The sequence below is a fragment of the Haliotis cracherodii genome, unplaced genomic scaffold, assembly GCF_022045235.1.
Source record: "Haliotis cracherodii isolate W230 unplaced genomic scaffold, xgHalCrac1.p SCAF_11, whole genome shotgun sequence".
Lineage (NCBI taxonomy): Eukaryota > Metazoa > Mollusca > Gastropoda > Lepetellida > Haliotidae > Haliotis > Haliotis cracherodii.
This window is the reverse complement of record NW_027266266.1, coordinates 33507148-33531160: the sequence shown is the minus strand read 5'-3', so window position 1 is coordinate 33531160 and position 24013 is coordinate 33507148. Positions and strand designations below refer to the sequence as shown.

Below are 24013 nucleotides of genomic sequence, written 5' to 3'. Positions count from 1 at the left end.
TTTCACTGGTTTAGATTTTGTTGTTAAATCAGTAAAAGTAAGAATTTTCAAGTTATATTTTTTCCATTCAACAGGACCAATGAGGTACTAATTTTGATGATGACACAAATGAATGTTTATTAAAATATTATAAGTATTTACCATGCAATTGCAATCACGCTTATGGTGCTTCGAAGCCGTTTTGATCTAGTTGTTATGTCCATTTTGGCGTATGACAGTTTTAATCATTTGAGATAGGCAGGGTGTACGGAACGAGTTAGTCGGGAACCGTCTACTGTTATCTAAGAGCTTACTATATTGCGCGTATTCACAATAGAACCAGTCAAATCATCAAGTCATTTAGAGTTTTCCCACGGAAACCTATTTCAAAGTGACAGGCTTCAGAAAGTGGAAGGTAGGTTGATTAATATAAGCTGACAGCTTTTTATGCCTTTTGAAAAAATCGGAAAATCGCAGGATCCGACTATAAGACAACAACGTCTCATGTCGGTCTGTCCCCATCTCATATTCCAATTATTCGGATGACATTTCCAGTTTGTAAAATATGATTTGAATCCACCTCATTATGCATACTAGGCCTCGGACGAGTACGAATTTACAACTCGGGTACCCACCCCTCTATTACCCGACCCTACCCTACCCAGGTACCTACTGTAGGTCTCAAGAAATAGCTACGAAATGACCGATTGGGCATCTTTTTACCATAGCACTGGCAAAACGTATGAAGATACATGTATTAAAACAATCTAGTCATGCGTACACTGAAGTTGACTCAAGTTATATCTTGATTCAACCATATCAAATGTCAGCAGGAGTGGCTGCATAGTCTGAAACAAATGTGAACATTTGTGACTTTTAGTGTAACCATAGAGTTCTAGATAATTTTTGTCATTAAACAATATATCATGGGACAAACCACGGGTCTGGGTAGTCCTGTTGGTACCCAGATCCTAATCAGTAACCACCCGACCCGGGTACCAAGTTACCTGTCCCAGGCCTAATGCATACAATGCTATAAATATAATAACAGACAGCCTAGCCTTCCTATACTACCTATGAATTCCTATGAATTCCTATTCTTTTTTAGCTCCCCTATATTTTCCGATAGTTTACATTTTATCCCTATAATGTGTATATTTTTTAGCTACGAGTGCTACTGACTTCCAAGAAATCGGTGCTCAGGATTTTATTCCAGGAGCAAAAAGAAAACCTAGTAATGCGTTCCTGTCATTTCTCTGCACTAAAGTTTCGTATCCAATCATTTCTCCAATGTCAAGTCCATCACCTGCCAATGAATTGATATTGCTCTTAAGGATGCGTCCAATGCAGAGAAAGGCCAGGAAAGATGGAGTATTTTTCCCTGTGTTATGGGTTTTCGAGCCCCTAAGAAATATTTCTGATTACGTGTCTAATAACAATTCCCGGAGCACCTTTAGAATACAGTACCACAACTTCTCGTGAGGATGATCTCTGCTGTAGGTCACATGTCTCAAAGACAAGCAACCAGTTTTTGTGAGAATCCGTCAGACGCGAACTCGCGATCTTTGGATTGTTAGCCCGACAGCTAACCGACTGAGCCATGTCCACACTGTAAAACTTAGTGCAAATTTACCTAGTCATGCCTACGACATTACGGAACTGAACGTAAAGGGTCGTATAGGTGATAGACACTTACCAAGGTTACGGGTAGGCATGGTGTCTCGTGACCTTAGTCTATCTATGAATGATCCCGATGCCATTTGGCAAACTCGTCCCATTCCGTAATCTACAAGATACTGAGTGGCGAGGAATGATTCGATATGGCGTGAACTGAAAACAGCTCCAGGTGTCGGATGTCAGACATCGAACTCGCGAGTACACATGAATGACATGGTATTTAATAATTCATCGGGTGGATTTTGTGACAGAAAAGTGTGGTAGGGAACACTGTAAGGATGATGTGGATAATAGTAAGGAACGAGGGAGGCATGAGCATGGCTAGTGACGACACAACGGTGAGTTCGCTTTTGAATCAGTACTGAAAAAATGTAGCCAGTTAAAGTGGTTTGTGTGAATGTTCCAGGACAGTTTCCAGTAGCCAAAGTATTCGACACAAAACCATTTCATCCTTTTTACTTGACGTTTTTGTGTTAAGAATATTAGGAGCCGCTATAGAATTTATAATAGCCCCGGGTTTGATTCCCGACATGGGTACAATGTGTGAAGCCCATTTCTGGTGTCCCCCACTGTGATATTGCTGGAATATTGCTAAAAGCGGCGTAAAACCATACTCACTCACTGGAAAGGGAACTGGTCGGAATCCCTGTTTGTGTGTATTTTTCTTATTGAAGGAAAAGTCATGTTCACACCTAGTATTTGTGAAGCATACTTGGAATGTATGTTTAAATATCTAATGAATTCCAGCTACCTGATATTTGCATTTAAATGTATTTTTTGTTTCATGCATAAGTAATACTTTTCACTTCACATGTGATTTGTAAAATGAAATATGTATTATTTAGTGTTATGTCCTATAGGCATGTGGTTTCTGGAGCAATAAAAGAATTATTTCTTCTTACTAAGTGACAGCCATGATGTCAACAGGTAGTTTTGTTGATTAAAACTTTGAACTTTTGACATATTTAAGTCTTTGAATTATTTAGAAGTGAAACGCATAAGGAAGAAAATATAAGGATGGTAGTTGTTCCTCATAATTAAGAAGTTGACATCCATAAATTCTCTTCCTTATGAGATATTTGTTGTACTGAATTTACATGTTTAGTTGTAAACAGTAATAATTCTTGCATTCATGACAAGTCTTTTGAATAAAAAATCATATATGAATTTTAATTTGTGTTGTATATATTTTATCAATGCAAGTAAGTTGATGTCAAGTACTGCAGATCCTGTCTTCAGATACATTTGCTATCACAGGTTTCTCTTTTCTGGAACATGGATCCCATTGATTTGCCATAACCATGGCAGTTACAGGTGCTCATTATATCTTGGATCCTCTCAATGTTTTCAACTGTTCTCACATCCACACACCTAAATACTGGCAATTTATTAGATCTAAGTCCAATGTTCTGGAAGTGTGACCAGGCATTTTTATCTAAATTTAGAATTCCAAACTAAGTGCCCTTGGCAAACAGATTGGAAAAAAACTAATAACATCATTTCCTTACATTCTGTATTATATAAGGATGGCATAGATATGTTAAAACTTTTGAAGAGAGACAGTTTACTGACATCTGATACAGATTTGGGGCTGAAAACCAGCTTCTGAGGAGGTCTAGATTTATCCCTGGTGACATGCCCAACCCCATGTTCCAGATGCCTAAATAAAATATATGTTATGATTCATTTATTTTATAATAAAAACCAATGTAGCAGTGAGGGGAACAATGTACTGCTTTGATTTTATCACTGCTTTGATTTTACCCCCTCTCTGGGGGGTCTGGCGGACCTTATGCAGAGGAAAATTTGTCATGTATGGGCCGTGTTGTACTCAGTAACATGTACCTGTTCATCTAAACTTACTTTCATCTTGTACTTTGAATGTATACTCAAGTCAAATTTTACCAGAGTGTCCACTGAGTGCATTAAGGGTCAACATTTAGGGGTGTCTGGCGGGCCTTATGCAGCAGACGATTTGTCTGGCAATGGGTATTTTATACTTAGTAGAGTGTATTAGTTCATTTTATGTTGATTTCATGAGGTACCTCCATTGTTTAACCCAGCCCAAATTTTCGGACTCTCTCTGGGGGATGTCTGGCAGGCCTTATGCAGAGGAAGATTTGTCGAGGCCCTCCATTACAATCAAGTTAAAAATAGATGCACAACATGATCTATCACTTGAAATTACACACTGAAACTTCACAAACAGCAACCGATACATTATTAGTGCATACTATTGTTCTGAAGCCAAATTATCATCAGATCAAGTTTGATTAGAATGTGTTCTGAGGTATAGTTTCATTTAAAGGGCAAGTTCACACGAAATTAAACCGATTTTTCTTATACTTTTTCATCATGAAAAGTATATACCTAGTAGTTTCGGAGGCAAAACAATTAAAATATCACACGTATCAAATTTGTTTTATTCATAAAATCGGTTCATATTTTTCACATTTACAGAGAGTTCTATTTCCATAATAAACACACCATGGCTTATGCCCCTTGCAATATGACGTCATTGGTGCCAATTGATAAAGGAATGACATCATAAGACTTTTTTGTTCGGTGCCGAGCTGTCCAAGATACAACGCTAAGCACAATTACTCTAAAATTATTTCGTTTTCCAAAATCGCGACTGAGAAGACAACAATGCACTGATAACATACTGTAAGATTCGCGATTGTGGTTGGAAGGGTCCGTTGTATGAACTGCGCTTATTCGTTCATTGTAACTAATAATAACAATTAAAAAAACTCGCCAAAAAATTATAGACGAGGCCGAAGGCCGTTTTTGTTACTATTATTAGTTACATATGGTCCTGTGCTGAAACTGATCGGAAGCTGATGGTGTACGATCCTTATATGGAAACGGGCTAAAGGGACAGCACTCTCATCAAGACCCTGACTGGAATGTTTTTGTAAACAAACGCCGTAAAGTTGAAGTAACTCGATCAGGTAAGTTTGCTGTTTTAGTTTATTCTAACCACAGTAGTATTTAAGAAATGTATTTTAGCAGGGGTAGGGTGATATTTGTACATAGTTTCACTTGATAATCATGAATATCCACGATGTTGTCTCGTTCACATGTTCACTTCCTGCATGGTTATGTCGATACTCCTGATCAGCTGATCGTTGCAGTATGCAGCAAACTCCTGTTGACGGAGTAAGTTGTGTTACATAATGTTTTAGTTTTACAGCCATTCCCGTCTGGAATTAAACACAAATCATCTCATTTCGGTAATTAATAAACTTTATAATAACACAGGAAAACAAATTATAAATTATATAAACTCATTGAAATTCTGTGTGTGTGTGTTTGTGTGTGTACCTAATCTTTAAATAATCATGTACAATAATTTTGATTCAGACTGTTGAAGCAAAAATCTGCAAAAATACATTGTTGAAACATGTTTATTTCTTATATTTAGGCTTTATATATTTTTTATTCAAAAAGATTTCTGGTTTTGCTGGTTTGTAGCTGACAAAATATCCAGTCACTATCCAAAATCATCGCCCACCTACCACCCAAAATATTCAAATTTCATGTTCAATGCAATTTACACACATATACAATTTATAGCACATTTATACAAGAAAAAAATCAAGTTACCATTTTATATTTTGTGATAGTGAGCTATAGATGACAAAAGTGTTAATGTTTCTATGTTGTATCTTTCAAATATGAAGTTTTGAGCCAAGTCATGCCAGACACCGATGCCCAGAAAGTACAGGTCCCTGGTCTATCATGGTGTAAAGTCGCTGTCCAATGTACACCAGAAGCATGGCACACCGTGCTTCACAGTATGAGGTACAAAATAATATTTTGACAATGAATAATCACACAATGTAAATACTATATGCAAATAATTTCTGTTTTGAACTATTTTGTGTATCTATCATATTCTATATTGTTGTCTTATGTTGTAAAAGTGTAGTGTGGATGACAAATGAACATATACTGTGAATGACATGTAAAAGTTTAGATCTGATACAATTTGTACACAGTTAACTGATGATATTTGTATTCAGGCACCCAGTGACATGCCTGACACTGCTGCAGATTATTACCACCTTCTTTTACAATTATTTAGTCAGTGTACATATTATTTTGACAAATCTATGTTAAAATTATTTTTATATTTTTCAGGTCCCACAATGATATGGAAGAGTATAAATGGGACAAAACCCTTTCCATATTCATATGAAATCTCTGTAAAAAACAGTTGGTGGTACGATTCTGACTAAATCATGAGCACGTGTTAATGAATCTCTATCGAATAGTGATAATACCTGGTGTTTGCGAAAGGTGAAAGTATCCTGCCCCAACGGTGTCACAAGAAATCCCTGGTGTTGAGATCCATTTTCATTGTGTGCAAATTGTGTTTATTTTCATGCAGAGTTACAAGTCATAAAATATTAGAGTGTCTTGTGAGGTACAGTGCTTCAGACAACAAGAGAGCTGTACTTTTGATATAATCAACCAGTGCACTAACAAGTTGCCACTGAGCATTTAGCCAGTGCTTGTGATATTTTATTTTCCCCGGCCTTCGCCCTTGCCCAAAACTACCTGATCCAGCATCAGCCATCCTGTATTACAGAAACTTATTAAATGAAACAGCAAAGGCTGATTGTTGTTAGAGACTATAAAACAAGATTTCAATGAAATTTTTATTTTTTATTTTAATGAGCATAGAGAAAAACATTACATACATCATATAGAAATCTTTCATGAATCACCTCGACAACACAAGATGGAATAACTTTTCTCTGATTCTTCAACTATTTCTGCAAATCCCCAAAGTGAACCTCTTGTTTATGAGGTGTAGATAGATTCTGAAATGAAAAAGTGTCTTTTATTAGTCAAGCTATGCACAACATTACAAAAAAATATCATACCATTTACATATATATTTTTGTCCCCCGCCGCGCGAAAGCGCGAAGCGGGGGATATAGTAATCACGACCGTCCATACGTACGTCCCACGTTTGTTGCCGCGATATCTCAAGAACTAAACACTGGATTGTCTTCATATTTGGAACTATGGTCACTGGTGTATATACAGACTCCGCAGACATCAGTCGGTTTTGGTGACCTTGACCCCATTTTCAAGGTCCAGCAGGCAAATCTGCTTTTGGAGTTGGAAAACGGTGTTGCCGCGATATCTCAAGAACTAATTGCAGGATTGTCTTCATATTTGGAACTATGGTGTATATACAGACTCTGCAGACACCAGTCGGTTTTGGTGACCTTGACCCCATTTTCAAGGTCACAGCAGGCAAATCTGCTTTTGGAGTTGGAAAACAGTGTTGCCGCGATATCTCAAGAACTAATTGCAGGATTGTCTTCATATTTGGAACTATGGTGTTTATACAGACACCGCAGACACCAGTCGGTTTTGGTGACCTTGACCCCATTTTCAAGGTCACAGCAGGCAAATCTGCTTTTGGAGTTGGAAAACGATGTTGCCGCGATATCTCAAGAACTAATCGCTGGATTGTCTTCATATTTGGAACTATGGTGTATATACAGGCGGGGGACATTTCGTCACTTTGTGACAAATACTTGTTGTAATTAAATCTGGAGGGATGCTTATATAAGAAGTAATTTGTATTGATGATATATGCATAATTTTTATTACATGTTAATAATTCAATAAATACCAAAACAGTTTATAGTTCTATCATGTTGACATGATGTGTTTATTACTGTAGGTTTGAATACTTTTTGAAATATTGTGGGCATGTTTCAATATCACTGATGTAATTTAATAACCTTACAAGTTCCATATGCTTTCACAACTTGCTGGCAAATAAACATTTATGGTACTCGAATCTCTTATTTTACTTGTCAGATTTGTTTGTTGTGCATGATAGATGCATAATAAAATAAATTGATGAAAGTAAATCATATTATATGATTTCTAAACTTTATTTCAAGTGTTAATATAAAAAAGGGTGGTGGGGTAGCCTTGTGGTGAAAGCGTTCGATCGTCACACTGAAGACCCAAGTTCGATTCCCCACATGGGCACAACATGTGAAGCCCTTTTCTGGTGTCCCCCAGTTGTGATATTGCTGGAATATTTCTAATAGCGGGGTAAAACCCTACTCACTCACTCATATAAAAAAATGATTGCATATTTCATTTGCATTTTAGGGGGTGGTTGTTACAGACGTTTTGCTCAAAAGGTCAGGTTGGGAGGTCCAAATTTCCAAACAAAGATTTACAATTTCAAATATTGTTCACTAATATTCAACAAGTTTTACTAATAGTTTTTTAGATAATTTATATGTGTTGATTGTGACAGTAAATGAGCTTTTTGTAAACATTTTACATATATCTGGTCCTCTCAGTTAAACAACCCACTGTTTTTAATAATTAGATTCTAATTATATATTACATATTTCTTCTTTTTTATAGTTTCTAAACATTTTTTTTTTAAATCTGGCCAAATAATAGAAGATAAATAGTTTCCCTGCAAAGTTGCAATGCATTTTCTATGAATGGTTGTCAGAACAAACCAATAACCAATTATCTATTAAATAGAATAAGATACTGTAGGCCCACTGCAGTAACTGGTTTCAAATACTAAACAAATCAATTGAGTGATCTATCTTTTCACTTTCAAATGGGTACGGTGTGAAGTGTGAAGTACGACATCCAATTACTTATCAATAAATATGGCAGGTATTTTGAACTCGGATGGGGAAAAATCAAAGAGAATCTTTTTTCCCCCCAGTGCATTTCCACTCAGCAACCGACTTTAGAAACATACTGGGACGTACCCCATTTTCGTGTTACTCTAAGCATATGGTCTCGTCATCAGCTGGTAGGCTTAATGTGTAATCTTGTTGAGACAACGTTTGGCGACAGATCGTATTTGTTTCTTGATATTGGCAAGTAGCATTGATCTGTAGCCTATAGGTGGTGGGAATAGTTACACCTAATACAGACGAACTCAAGATTGACGACAATGGCGATAGGGTCGTAACAGGGTGGGACTGGATGAATAGGCCTGCTGACGAAGCATGCAGGTCACCAGGCGTGACAAAAATCTCTTAGAATATTACGTTTCCGCTTCTGAAAACGTAATAATGAGCATATAGGTAATTTAGTTATACACACATCAAAGTGTTATTCTTACCACCTGGGGCCTAATTGTGTAGATGTCGAGTTGAGGTCGGGTGACAAATTAGGTGATGTGGGTCTTCTCTTGTTTCCACTTGATTTTCATTGTTTCCATACCGCGAAGCTTGCTCGTTTTGGTTCAATATCGTATGGTTTTGCGATTTCTTGAAGGGTCAAGGGAACTTCTTCGGACCAGGCAAGGTATCGGATGCCATGTTATCTCACCATAAACTGGTACTTGATATCTTTTGTGTTGTGACTAGACAGGGACCCAGTTAAATTGGCACCAATTACGTCATAATCTAAGGGGGATAACTCAGGCCTGTTTAGCTCGGAAAACGAAGGCCTCATAACGGCATGACATTTTCACACTTATTGTGAGCTTGCTACATTGACTGTGAGAAAAATGAGTGTATATTTTCAAACACTGATACTAACTAATTCTAAAATTCTGTTTTGTTTAAAATACGAAAGAAAGTGATTTTTGCGTGTACACTTCCCCTTTAAGTATTGACTGTGTATTTTTTTCGGTTCATTGAGGTATGCATCGAAAAACTGATGTGCAAACTTTTGTAAGAATCTGCTACGAGGATTCATGCAGTTGGCGCATCGGTTCTAAATTTATATATATATATATATGATTATATATCTGCATATAATGTGTGGGGGGGGGGATATGGCGATCAGCCAGTCTGTCTGTCCGTCCGTCTCTCCATCTGTCCGTCCGTAATCATTTCCTTTTCCGGGACAGAATTCCAAAACCATTTAGTATATTTGATTGAAACTTGGCAAATCTATCAGGCACATACTGAAGTGGTGCCTTTTGATATTTTGGGATTTTTCTAATTTTTATTTTTTAAAATTTTTATGGAATGAAGTTGGACATAGACTCAATTGGGGATGGGGTTCTGCCGCAACCCCACTGGAGCCGGATTTATATACCTATACCTATACTACAGGGGGAATTTTTTATGCCAAAATGATTATGCGATTCAACGATAGTCATGAGATTAAGTGAAATTGACTCTAGCTCACCACCACCTGGAGTCAATGATATAAATTTTTATATGTAATAGGGGTTTTGCCGCAACTCCACTGGAGCCGGATTTTTATACTTACTACAGGTGGCATTTTTTATGTAAAAACGACGATTAAACTAAATTGTAATGAAAATATTCTCTATTATTTTTACTAATACGTATACCATTATTTTTAACGAAGTGATATTCATCATTTTTATTAAGTTCTTCGTTCATTTTACTAGGAGACCATACTATATATTCTTCTTGATAATTGGAAAGAAACAATTGATGACCGTATTTGGTTGGTTTGACATGACAAATAAAATATATACCTTGTGGTTATTCTCTCAATTTGATAATTTTGTCCCTGAGCATAAATGTTTCAATAGCTTTTTCGAGATCTTCCTTTGTTGGTTTGTAATTCTCCATTATTATATACTTACGTAAGCATTCGTTTAAATGTGATCTAATGATAGTAAGCAATCTATTTTTAATCTCCAACCAGTTCTTTGGTTTTGGCACGGAATAATTGACGCGCTTGTTGTCTCCCCTGTTCTATGAACTTTTTTTCTCGTCTTCGCTAATACCACTGGTCTTACGAGATTTGGATCAAATCTTCTGCTTCATTACGTTGTATTTGGCGAGTTCTGACAACACTAAACGAAACTCCTCCTCGGATATCTTACAATCAGCCATTGCTGTCGAAATATGATCCTCAATGCTGTTCAACTTTGCTTCGGCAAGTGTTTTAATGCTTTCTTTTGCAACCTACGAGAAATGAATTTTATCACTATTCCTGCCAGTCCCGAGACTCCAGCAGCTATTTCCATGCCGAGCACGATAGGTGCGGCGATTATAGTTGATAATAAACCAACACCTGCTACACCGAGTCCCATGCCAGCTGTTACAAGCACGGTGTCAACTCCATCCAGAGCATTCACGGCTCTGCGATACTTTTTATACAATCAAAGTCTCAACTCCCTCTCCTTCTCTTTTCGATGTTTTATGTCGCTTATTTGATGTAATTGAAATCCATCAACAGTATCGATCTTTTCAAATGCCTCATCGAGCGCCGGATATAAACTCATAGTGTATATTATGGTCACACAATAGTCTTTAATTGGTCTTGCTTAAATGTTTTGAGGGTATACATCAACCTTATCAAATTGATATTATACGGCAAGAATATCTTAGTAAGAGAAATACTACCACGTTTAATAATTTGGACCCCCTCGAGGGTTGCAAAGGGTGATGCTCTGATATGAATAATACTGCAATGTTGACGTTGGTGTTTCTTGAGCCATTTAATCGATAGACCTGGTAATATTTCGAAGGCATCTTCCGGTGCATCTCCGAACAACACTTCAATGATAAGCGTAGAAATATTAGGTATTGCACTCAAGTTAACTTTAATATCATTGAATTCAGTAACCAAATTTAAACTAACATTTTTTACGGCCGGACGACTATATAACATATGACCTGGGTCTTCCGGCAGGGGGGTGACTAACACACTTTTTCGTTTTGATGGGATATAAGCCGCGAGTACGATGCCACTATTTATTACCTTAGTTAAATTATGTGCCTTACCCGTCATCACATACGGTGGGTTAATGACGATATTCAGTAGCCACTCGATGTTTGCTTCGACCATAGTCCATTTATTATCGCCGTTGAGAATAATATTGTACAAAATGTTTTTATGTAGTCTACAAACGTCGACATCGCTTAAATCTTATAGATTACCCGTGAATGTAACGCTTGTATACATTATCTTGTAAGTGTAAAGCGTATAACTTGCCATCGATACCGGGTTTACCGAATCCTTCTGTGTCTCCGAGATTGGAAAGCGCAATTGTATTACATTGTCTTATCGTTCCAGGGCCTGATGAATCAACCATTATTTATGATATGGAGTGTTACACTTAAGTATCCTATGTGTACAGGTTGGTGTTTTACATCTAATTCAGAAATTTTGAGGTCTGAAGTAATACCCCGCTTTAATTTTTCATATTGTAATGTTGAGAAAGATTCCGTTCTACCGCTATTATATTTTTCATTTTGGATTGTAATAGATCTGAGCAGTGTTGAAAGACTTTCTAGTTGAATATTTTCCGTCGTACTGATCTGATCAAGATGGATACACAACTCTTTATAGGGAACTAAATCGGGTAATGTATATCCATCAAATGATGACTTGATTACTGTTATTTCTCTTCTCCATCCAAGTGTAATTGCTAAGTACGTTGAAATCTTTACACCTTTTTTTCCAGCATTCAAAATGAGTATCCCATTCGACTCATTTTGTGTGAGACTAATTCCATTAGGCTTAAAAATTTCATCATTGAGTGAGAATATACTGTAATACCCATCAGGTATAATAATGGATTTGTCAATAACATTGTAGTCGTTTTCATCTAATATCCATTTCTTATTATTATTTCTCGCACGATTTATATTGGTCCACCGCGGGTCATACGTTACATCGCATAGAGTGACTTTGAGTTGTCCATCCGAGTTATCGATAGTATGAAGCAGTTGAATAGACCTACTATTTGTTATTCCCGGGAGTGTAACATACATATTAAATATACAATGATACTATATCATAACTTAAATATGGAATCGAGATACATTACTAATCAATCGATTATAGTAACTGCCTCTGGTTATGATTTTATCGTTAAATTCCTTGATATCTTTGAAAAATACAGAGTCACGGCAACTAGCGATAAAATGGTGCACGATTGGTTACACAATCTGATGCAATTTTGGCAGAATCAGTTAAACTTTGCCATATGGTGTGCCACAACGGGATGTGGCGTATCTCTTTATTCCCCAGGATTTGAACTAAATAAGTCTGTTATAACATTTCACGTATACTATCAGATTAGACGTATACTTAAAGAAATAAGTGCTCAATTACCGCAGGATCGAGCGTGGAATTCCACAAATAATCCATACAATAGGTGGGCATTCGCATATGTCAGGAATTTAATATTTCTACGAGTAAAGATTGGCGTATTAAAGGAGCAAACCATGGTCTAGGTGTTCCGTACAGTGGACAAAGAACTGTTAAAGAAGTCAGCGATGATTTAGTTAAAAAAACCAATCTTTTTGTAAGAATGCATAATCTTTATCATGGCTGGGAACTTTCGAGTAACGATTGGAGAGGTTCTCTTATGAGTTTTAAGGGTGGTTTGGCTTATATTGTTACAAAATTTATACAACTGAACGATACCGCAAACGCTTGGAATGAATTTCTTAATGATAAAACAGAAAATAATCTTACTAACCCAGGAGTTGTAAGAGTTAATGAATCGATAAGAACTTATGTATGGGCAATTCTCGGTGCACAATCGCAAACACGAACGTCCATTATTGGTTCTGGGACGGCGCTCGATGCGCAAAAACAGTTTGTCGCAAACGTGGAAGATGCTATTAATTTACCAGTTGACATACCATCGTCTATAAAGCGTTATCAAGATGTATTACAGTACGCTCAATCCAAAGTGGACTACGTTTATGTGCCAGGACTATACATGTCTCCGAGTAATATGGAACTTAAGATCGGCCAAGTGATAGGTTATAATAATAAAATTGTTATCGCTACCGATCAACAAAAAACAGGTATAAATTCAGATATTAAAGCAGAATTAATAACGCAAACAAACACAGGCGAAACGCAAATCGTCAAGCCACAGTTATCTACTATCGTTTAAACATCTACTGACGCACAATCACAAGTGCCACCGCATATTGCGGCTAAAAATCAACAACATATCGATGAAAAAACAGCGCTTGTATTAGGTGGAGTCGCGGCTGGTTTACTCCTGATTTGGTTAGCAAACTGATTTGGTTAAATAGTTCTTAGCAGATACGTACAACAGCCCTGCAATTGCTACGATCAGTGCCCACAAGTTTTGACTAAGCCAAGTGGTTCTTAGCTAATAAATTCAAGAGCCAGGAAACAATACTCCCTATTATACCGGGAAGTGCAGCTGCGGCTTTCTCAGCGAGCTTTCCCATTGCTGAACCTAATGCTTTTAAATGCTTTTTTATACACTCTTTTATACCATCCCTATCAGTAGGCAGTGATCAACCACTACCACCTGTACTGCCACCGGTTAACGCGAGAGTCAAAGTCGATATAATAAATCCCAACGTGGTTAAAATACTGGCAATTGTTATTCCCTGTTCTCTGAACAATGTTTTAATTTTATCGGCCAGTGTAGTGTCATCGTTGAGAACTTGATCGATAGTTTCTCGAATTCTAATGATTTGTGAACGAAGTGCCTTTCTATTACTGGAAGCAGCCTCGAGGCGGGCCGATCTGTCCTCTTCTAAGTTACGCAATCTTTCAGCAACGCGGCGTCTACTGAACTCATCGCCCGCCTGTTCAAGTTTTGTTTTCTCATAAGTTATATGCTTGTCGATTTCGGATAGCTTGGCTATATTATTGATGAGTTCTCCCCGCATCGTTCGCATTGCCTTGTCAAGACCTCGTAATTCCCTAATACTGAACTCCGAATACGTGGAATTATCGTAATAGGTATCCAAGATTTCTCCAAGTCTGTCCGAGGCCACCTTCGAGCTTTCTTCCAAATTATCTATGTTACCGAGTTCAGTACGCACAGTCCGAAGAACCTTAGTAGTCTTCGCGGAAAGTTTTGCTCCTCGTGAGTATTCCACAAAACCTAATTCATCACGAACAGTGCTGATACCGTGTTTAGCGGCTATCGTAGGCAAGGCTAGGGGCTTACAAGTACAAGAATTCATAAGATCAATATCCGGAGCGCCACGCAGTCGCAATATTCCTTTACTATCCATCTCAAACTGTCCAACTACCGTTTACGATTATTTTGACTTCTGCCGACGTTAACAGGGAGCCTGTTCAGAAAATCCGATTAAAATTAGCGGTAATGAGGTTTTGAGAATCGATGATAGCGATGTATACTATTGTTACATGGATCTCTGGAGAACGGATAAAGAGCGGGAAAATTACAGTACCAAGGTATTTGTAATCGGAACACATTGAGACTGCGCGTAGATGCTTCTAGTGGTGATGGTACCGACGTAATAGATCAGGCCATTGCCGACGCATTAGGTAACCGATTCTATATTCCCCTAGACTTTGAATTACTAGATTCCCACATGCCCTTTTATCAATCATCCCTAGGTGATAGGTTAGAATACGAACTCACTTTTAATGACTACGGTAGAGTAATCAGAGCTGCTGAAGATGCCAGCTATTCCATTGACAATATCTCGCTTGAGTATGATATGATAACAGATCCCTAATTAGCCAGACAAATTCGTAACCAGTATACCGGAAGTTTAGCCATTTTGTACGATCGCGTGCTTCGACATCGAAAGATCACGAGGAACAAAAAAGATATGACGTGGAATATCAATCTAAACGTCCCCACGAGATTGTTGAAGGGTATTTCAATGTTGTTCGAGGACCCCTCCGATGCATTTAAAAGAAATACCGAGAAGTTCTACAATCCCAAGATTACAAAAGTAGAATTGACTACCGAGGGCGTTCCTAATCAACTATATAGTCAAGGAATGCTAGCGTATCACCAGTGGGATGAGAACTCCCTTCTATAAAACGAAGCCCAGAAGTTAACGTGGTCGTGAAAGATCTGTCTCTCGGGGGTGTATCAATGGGTGAATACCTCACCACGAAGTACACGCTATGGCTCGACATGCGAACAACGGACGATGACCAACTACACGGCAGTTGTAGGAGAATAGAAAATGCCAGCAAGGGTGTCACTATACAGATAACGAAGCTCCAGGAATCAGCTGGTAAATTAAACATAAATTTGTACGTGATTATGGATGCGCAACTTAATATACAGAATGGAAGATTCGTGCAAGCAATCTATTAATAATCTTTTACCTAAAGAACCACACTGCGCTATCATATGCGGGCAAACGGGTTTGTGGAAAAACAGCTTTTATTCTAGATATTTTACCAAGTCATTATCGGGACGTTTTCGATCATATTATTATACTGTGCCCGACTATAAGCGTTAATAAAACATACTTATCGAGAGATTGGGTAATGAATGATGACGGGGTACACAGAATCGATCTGGGCGATCAATTACAAGACTGTTTACGAGTATGTCACGAAAAATACAAAGGAGAATCAACGCTTTTCATAATAGACGACTGCACCGCGAGTAAAGAACTCACCAAAAAGAAAGATATGCTTTCATATTTAGCATTCTCCGGACGGCATACTCATCATAGCGTTTGGGTACTTATTCAAAAATACAACTCTGTCCTGAAAGATCTCAGAAAGCAGACCAAATGGGTAGCCCTGTTTCATTGCAAAGACCGAGATTCATTCGAGGAATGTCTACGCGAAAATGACGTTATTTATACCAAGCTCGAACGAGATAAAGTCAGAAAACTGTTAGTGGCAACGAAGCACTGTAAACTCGTATTAAAAACCGATCAACCAGCTGCTTATGCAATTGCTAAACAAATTCTGGCAAAAAATGTTGCAAATTGTAGCAAAATGTGGCAAAAATGTAGCAAAATGTGGCAAATATGTAGCAAAATGTGGCAAACATGTGGCAAAATGTGGCAAAATTATAGCAAAATTATAGTAAAAATACAATAAATTGAACATTAGCGGTTAGTATGACATAATGTGGTTTGAAATCCTCATTCTTTCGCAACAGTTTATTATTACGGGATGTATTGGATATGCCATATTATATTATGTTAAATATCTTAAAATATCTCCTTAGGTATTACATTATGGAATGCGACGAACTCATCGAACAAATGCTCAAAGATGAGCCTGATCAACAAGTTATATATAAATCTTAAGATATACATAGAGAAAGACTCGCGGCTTTGGTAGCCAGTGGAAAATGTTCCCAATATTTTGGGGAAAATTATACCATTGAAAAAATTGATAACATGACCGACAAAGAAATTAAAAAACTGTACGCGTGTTACGAGTCTAGACTGGGAGCTACCATGACTAAAACGATAGGGTCGGCTATATTACAACTATACACAGTCGTAGCTAGTACGTTTCTCCCTATCCCGGCAGAACATCGCATGTATTTATGCGAATCTATCGAGAAAGACCCATTCATCGAACACGCTATAAGCTCAGTGAGCTGTGAGTTTTATCATAGATACGGAATGTTCTTAGCTCCACTCACCACAGCTTTAATAACGGCTAGGTATTGTCAATTTAAACATACGTGCCCACTTAATAATAATGGAGACTCAACAGGTGACACAGATTGTGAACGAGGAAATAATAACCCCGACTGCACAACAGATAGTGAATGAGGAACCACAGATTGTGAATGAGGAAATACTAAAACCCAGAGTTACTAGGAAAAAAACCCAAAAATCTCTGCAGGCAGGATGGGAGGACTCGCTCGCAAAGCGAAACTAATGAATAATTCAAATATTGATCCGATTAAAACATGGGCACTAGTAGGAGTTGCTGCTATAGCAGCTGTATGGTTGACCGGAGAAGAGAAAACGTCACCCCCGATGCCACGACAACAAGTTCAATTAGATGTTAGCCCCCATATAAGGCTATAAGAAGCATGACTACTCCAGTTACAGACGGTAAAATGTTGGTAAACGCAACTTATCATTCAGCGGTGGTCAGCGGCTTGGCCATTGGCTATGCCCGTATGGCTAAAATGATTACTAAAGCCCCACCTCCCAAGCTAGATTTTAATGGTTATGATATCAGTATGTCCGTTCTTCATATAGGATTGGCTATGGCTACAAAGGATATGCTCATCAAACAAGGGCTTATCCCGGAAGACATAATGAAGTAATTAAACATTTGAATATTTTATATTCATATAATATGGCATCAATTGCGATGATGGTCGGTGGAGCTATCGTTAATGCTCTAGCTTTTTCGGGGAGTAATTTTTTATTTTCTAGTATGAGAGGTTCGGAGCAGAAAAGACATAATAAAGCTTTAGAACAACTCGAAAAAACTCAGTCACAATGGGAGCAGCGGAGAATGGAGAGATTAGATTTTATTTATGAAGAACTGCGTTAGGAAGGACATTCAATTCAAACGTTTAAGGATGTCGAATCTGCCATGCACGAATACTTCCTCGTTTATGGAAAGAAACTTGACCCAATGCCGAGACCAACAATGAGTCAGTTTTATACACCGTCAGAGGCTCAAAAGAACCGCGAGGTCATATTCGTGATAATTGGGTTAACAGTTGTTGCAATTTTCAGCTATACAATAACTACGCATAAACCATGACCTAGAGTGACAGCTTATCAATAAATAGCGTTGACTGCTGTGGCTATTTATAGCTACACAATAACTACGCACCTAGTCAGAGTGACAGCTAATCAATAAATAACCAGTGGAGATGTGGAGATTTACCTTTTAGACAAATGATACGATATGTGTATAACCATGAATCTGTGTAAATATATACTCATGGGGAAATCTATTCAATGTCAGAAGCCATCCGTTGGTATTTACTGTGGCGCCCACGCTTATAACATACGAAAGGGGTTTAAAAATTACGTTTGTTCTGTATGTGGGATTGGAGTCAAATGTAGTTACAGTTTATGTAAGAGTCACGGTGCTGATAAGGTCAGGAAGCATATTGTTTACGCTAGGAAGAGAGATTACATCAATGAGAGGAATAGTTTGGGGAGAATACGTATTTATATATGAAAAATAACCATTTAGACAAAAAAATCATTTTGTATATACCATGGTCACAATGGTTTTTGTCAGAGAGTTGAAGGCTATGGCAAAACAACGTGGTCTACATGGATATTCTCGAATGAGAAAAGCTGAATTGATCGATTTACTCGGTTTGGAATACAACAAACCCCAGACTGTTTGAGAACTCAAAGCTGAAGCAAAAAACAGTGGGTTGAGAGGTAATTCTCAAATGAGAAGAGCTGAATTGATCGCTTTACTAGATAATAATGATGTTCAACATAATGATGTTGATAATGAATCAGTTGACGATGTTGATAAAAACCAGCAAGAATTAAAATTTGTACCCACATCCGCCGGCGTTGGTAAATATCTAAGAGGTTGGAAGATGGATATTAATTCCAACATGGATGTTAATGATGTTAGGCCCATCATATCGAGTAAATTTAACGAGGAGTTAGATGATTTACATAGTATAAAATACCAGCTGACGATTAAAATGTCATTGAGTAAAAGTAACGCAGACGATAGCACCGAATATAGTCAATATACCGAACCATATTTCCGAAGCAATCAAGAAGTTATAACCGAATCCGATACTATAAACGCATCATTAGATACATCAATTCAGAGGATACAGGAAACTTTAGAACGCTGGACTAATAGAGGTTCGGGTTGGGGTGTGGATAAAATCGATAGTTTATATTTAGATATAGCAAATTATATGCCCTTCAAAGGTGGATCTTATATAGATTTACCCCCGTATTATAAGAAGAAAAAAGCCATAATTAATGTAAAAAATAAATTTGATGACTGTTTAAGAATGATGAAAAGATCTGCATTGTTCCCAGTAGATTCTAAAATTGCAAATAGACCTTCTAGCTATCCCCAAAACGATGGATTCAACTTCGATGGTATAGACGAACCTACACCAATATCACAAATTGATAAGGTGGAAAAGCAAAATAATTTAGCTATAAATGTTTTCGGACATTCTAAAGGAATTGTTGTACACAGGATAAGCTCCACTCCGGAACATATTCCCAGAATCAATTCATTTCTGATCGAAAAAGATGGAAAATATCATTATACATGGATAAAGAGTTTAAACAGGCTATTATATGATCAAACAAAACATGGTAGAAAGAAATATTTCTGCGAAAGATGCCTACATGGGTACAGCAGACAAGATCTATTAGAAGCGCATAAAGAAGACTGTAGAGGTGTTGGACAGACTGCTATCAGGATCGATATGCCTAAAGAGGGAAAAAATATATTAAAATTTGAACATTATTGTAATCAAATACCAGTACCGTACGTAATTTACGCCGACTTCAAAGCGCTTATCAAACCCATAGAAAATAATCAAGATAATAATACGTACAAAACTCAAGAACATATTCCTTGTGGGTTTGGATATATAGTTGTAAGATATGATGGGAAAACAAACACCCGTGATTTACAGCGGGAAAGTTCCTAGAATATCTACAAAATGAAGAGAGAATAATCAGGGAAAATTTATCGCGTAAGAAACCCATGTGTTTGACGAGGGATTATTGGAAGGTCCATAAGAAGTCAACGAGTTGTCATGTTTGTAATAAACCCCTGAATGGGGATTCCGTAAGAGATCATTGCCACGTCACGGGTAATTATCGGCGAGCCGCGCATAACGAGTGTAACTTGAAACTGAAAATGAATTCTCAAACAATACCCATCCCCGTTGTGTTTCATAACCTTAGGGGATACGATTCACATCTCATCATGCAAGCTATCTCAAAGACCGACGGTGGTTTAACATGCATTCCTAACAATATGGAAAAATACCTATCCTTCTCGTTGACTAAAACTATATATTAGAGGGACAAGGATGGGAAAGCCAGAATAAAGCAAAGTAATGGGCTTAGATTCATAGACTCTGTACAGTTTCTGTTATCTTCCCTGGTCAATTTAGCTAATGCCAACAATCCTGATGACTTTGCGATAACAAATAAATATACCGATAAGATAACTCGTCATTTGTTGCTGAGGAAAAGGTGTATATCCTTACGAATATATGGATGATTGGTCTAGATTCGACGAAACTAAATTACCACCTCTTAAATCATTCTATAGTAACTTATAAGAATCTAAAATAACAGATGCTGATTATGAACACGCTCTGACGGTGTGGGATAAATTAGGTTGTAAGAATTTAGGCGATTATCACGATCTGTACTTAAAAACCGATGTACTTTAATCGCCGATATATTCGAGATATTTAGAAAGACATGTTTAAAACAATACGGCTTGGACCCGGCATGGTACTATTCCAGTCCCGGATTAGCGTGGGATGCATTGTTGAAGAAGACCGGCGTAGAACTAAAACTACTCCTGAAAACCCCTGAATGGGGATTCAGTAAGAGATAATTGTCACGTCACGGGTAATAATCGGGGAGTTGCGCATAACAAGTGTAACTTGAAACTAAAAATTAATTCTCAAACAATCCCCATCCCCATTGTGTTTCACAACCTTAGAGGATATGATTCACATCTCATCATGCTTAACATGTATTTCTAATAATATGGAAAAATACCTATCGTTCTCGTTGACTAAAACTATATATTATACTGACAAGGATGGGAAAGCCAGAACAAAACAAAGTAATGGGCTTAGATCCATAGACTCCGTACAGTTTCTGTTATCTTCCCTGGACAATTTAGTTAATGCAAACAATCCCGATGACTTTGCACTAACAAATCAATAGACTGATCGGCTAACACGTCATTTGTGTTGAGAAAAGGTGTATATCCTTACGAATATATGGATGATTGGTCTAGATTCAACGAAACTAAATTACCACCCCTCGAATTATTCTGTAGTATCTTAACAGAATCTAAAATAACCGATGCTGATTATGAACACACTCTGACGGTGTGAGATGAATTAGGTTGTAAGAATTTAGGTGATTATCACGATCTGTACTTAAAAACCAATGTACTGTTACTTGCCGATATATTCGAGATATTTAGAAAGACATGTTTAAAACAATACGGCTTGGACCCGGCATGGTACTATTCCAGTCCCGGACTAGCGTGGGATGCATTGTTGAAGAAGACCAGTGTAGAACTAAAACTACTCACCGATTACGATATGCACTTGTTTATTGAGAAAGGATTAAGAGGGGGTATATCGATGGTAGTGAAAAGGTATTCTAAGGCTAATAATAAATTAGTGGAAGGATATGATCCGAGTAAACCCGACACGCACATATTATATCTCGACGCCAACAATTTGTACGGATGGGCTATGAGTCAACCTTTACCCACGGGTGGTTTTGAGTGGGTCGATGATATTGATATCCATAATATCGATGTGAATAAAGGGTACATACTAGAAGTTGACTTGGAATATCCAAATTCGTTACACAAAGACCATAACAGTTATCCGCTAGCTCCCGAAAGATTAATGGTTAATAAAGATTGGATGTCGGAAAATCAACACTCCTTGATGGGTAATACAAGATTAGCTAACGTAGAAAAACTCGTACCAAATTTGATGGATAAGACAGAATATATAGTTCACTACAGAAATCTCCAGTTATATCTATCGTTAGGTATGAAACTTAAGAAAATACACAGAGTTCTAAAGTTTGATCAAAGCCCTTGGATGGAGCCCTATATAAGGTTGAACACAGATTTAAGAAAGATAGCCACCAGCGATTTCGAAAAGAATCTTTATAAGCTCATGAATAACTCAGTATTTGGTAAAACTATGTAAAATCTAAGGAAGCGTGTTGATGTTAAATTAGTCAGATCTAATGAGGAAGAAAGACTCAGGAAACTTATAGCCAGTCCGGCTTTTAACAGAAGCAAGATATTCGATAACGACTTAGCCGCGATAATCCACTGCACAGCGGAGTAAATAAAAAGGTGTTAGGTAAGATGAAGGATGAATGTGCTGGGACTCCTATAGCGGAGTATGTCGGATTAAGACCTAAGATGTATTCTATAAGGAAGTCCGATAATGGAGAGATAAGAAAAGCCAAGGGTGTTAAAAAGTATATGGTAAAAAAGCATATCAAACACGAACGGTATAAAGAAGCATTATTTAACGGTAGAACGTTCAAACACGAGATGAACTCTTTAAGAAGTTACAATCATAGGACATATGGATTAAGAATGAACAAGACATCATTATCCCCCTTAGATACAAAGAAATGGATTGATAATGATGGTGTAACTACCTGTGCTTATGGTTATTTAGGGCGGTAATACTGTACTGTTGGGAACTATGGACAACTTTTCTCGTACAAATGCCCTGCCCGGTCCATCTTTAAGATAATAAATAATAGGCTCTCCTTCTTTCATAACCAATCGACTAATGTTATATGTCTCTTAGGGACCATATGGGATCGGTTGCACGACGTAGGCCTCCTTCGAGTTCACCGGGCTGGTATAAATATCCTACCCTTACTCTATCCGGAATTTTTTGTTCTTTGCCTCTCCTCGGTGCTGAAGATTTGGAAGTCACGGATTTCATTTTAATCGCATCGGATGGTTTCTTCCCTATCAATCTCGTTACTTCATTATTCAGTGCTGATACAACAGCTGATAATCGTGTCACCCATTCGGTTGATCTCAATCGCTCGGATTTCATTTCGATCCCATACTGATAGCCAAACAAACGTTCCGCTAATGTCCTGTTAAATCTTTCGATGATAGCTTGACTACGGTGGGCCTCTCTTTCACCACGCCTGATTTCGACATCGTGCTTTGTTAACAGTTTAGTTATTGATCCCATAAACTCGCGACCGGGATCTACTTGAAATAGCTTAGGCCATTTTAGTGGTCCTCGTTTATATATGCAGCTCAGTGCATTAGCTACTTCTGTTGAATCTTTTGAGGTTAATGGCTCAGCCTCTTTGTATCGACTAGCCACATCCACTACTGTTAAAGCGTATTTATACGTTTTGCGTCTTACCTTATCGTGGGGAAGAAACAAGAGGTCAGCCTGATGAACTTCATTCGTTGTAGAAATATCAAACTTCTTCCTCGGTATATAACGCGGTGCCGGTAAGTATATTTGCCACATCGCTTGTTTTTTTAACCAATCCTTGGCCACATCTTTAGATACCTTAGCCGCGGTGGCTAATTTTTTTATTGCTCCTAGACCTTTCCAATATCCTCGTGGGCTATAGTAAATTTTATTCATTATTAATTAATATTGATATTTCTTTTAATACGACTTTCGTTGAATCGCATAGTCATTTTTACATAAAAAATGCCACCTGTAGTAAGTATATAAACCCGGCTCCAGTGGAGTTGCGGCAGAACCCCTATTACATATAAAAATTTATATCATTGACTCCAGGTGGTGGTGAGCTAGAGTCAATTTCACTTAATCTCATGACTATTGTTGAATCGCATAATCATTTTGGCATAAAAAATTCCCCCTGTAGTATAGGTATAGGTATATAAATCCGGCTCCAGTGGGGTAGCAGCAGAACCATCATTACCTATACTACTGGTT

General features: G+C 37.6%; 1 protein-coding gene across 1 annotated transcript in view; it reads left to right on the top strand.

Annotated features, from left to right (window-relative positions):
* The first annotated feature begins 305 nt into the window (after positions 1-305).
* The window catches only part of LOC139455688 (adenosine deaminase domain-containing protein 1-like), a 149783-nt gene continuing 126075 nt past the window's right edge, over positions 306-24013 (top strand). Inside the window, exon 1 of the mRNA XM_071237238.1 lies at positions 306-394. The gene's annotated coding sequence lies outside the window, so the exon portion shown is untranslated. The remainder of the gene's footprint in view (positions 395-24013) is intronic.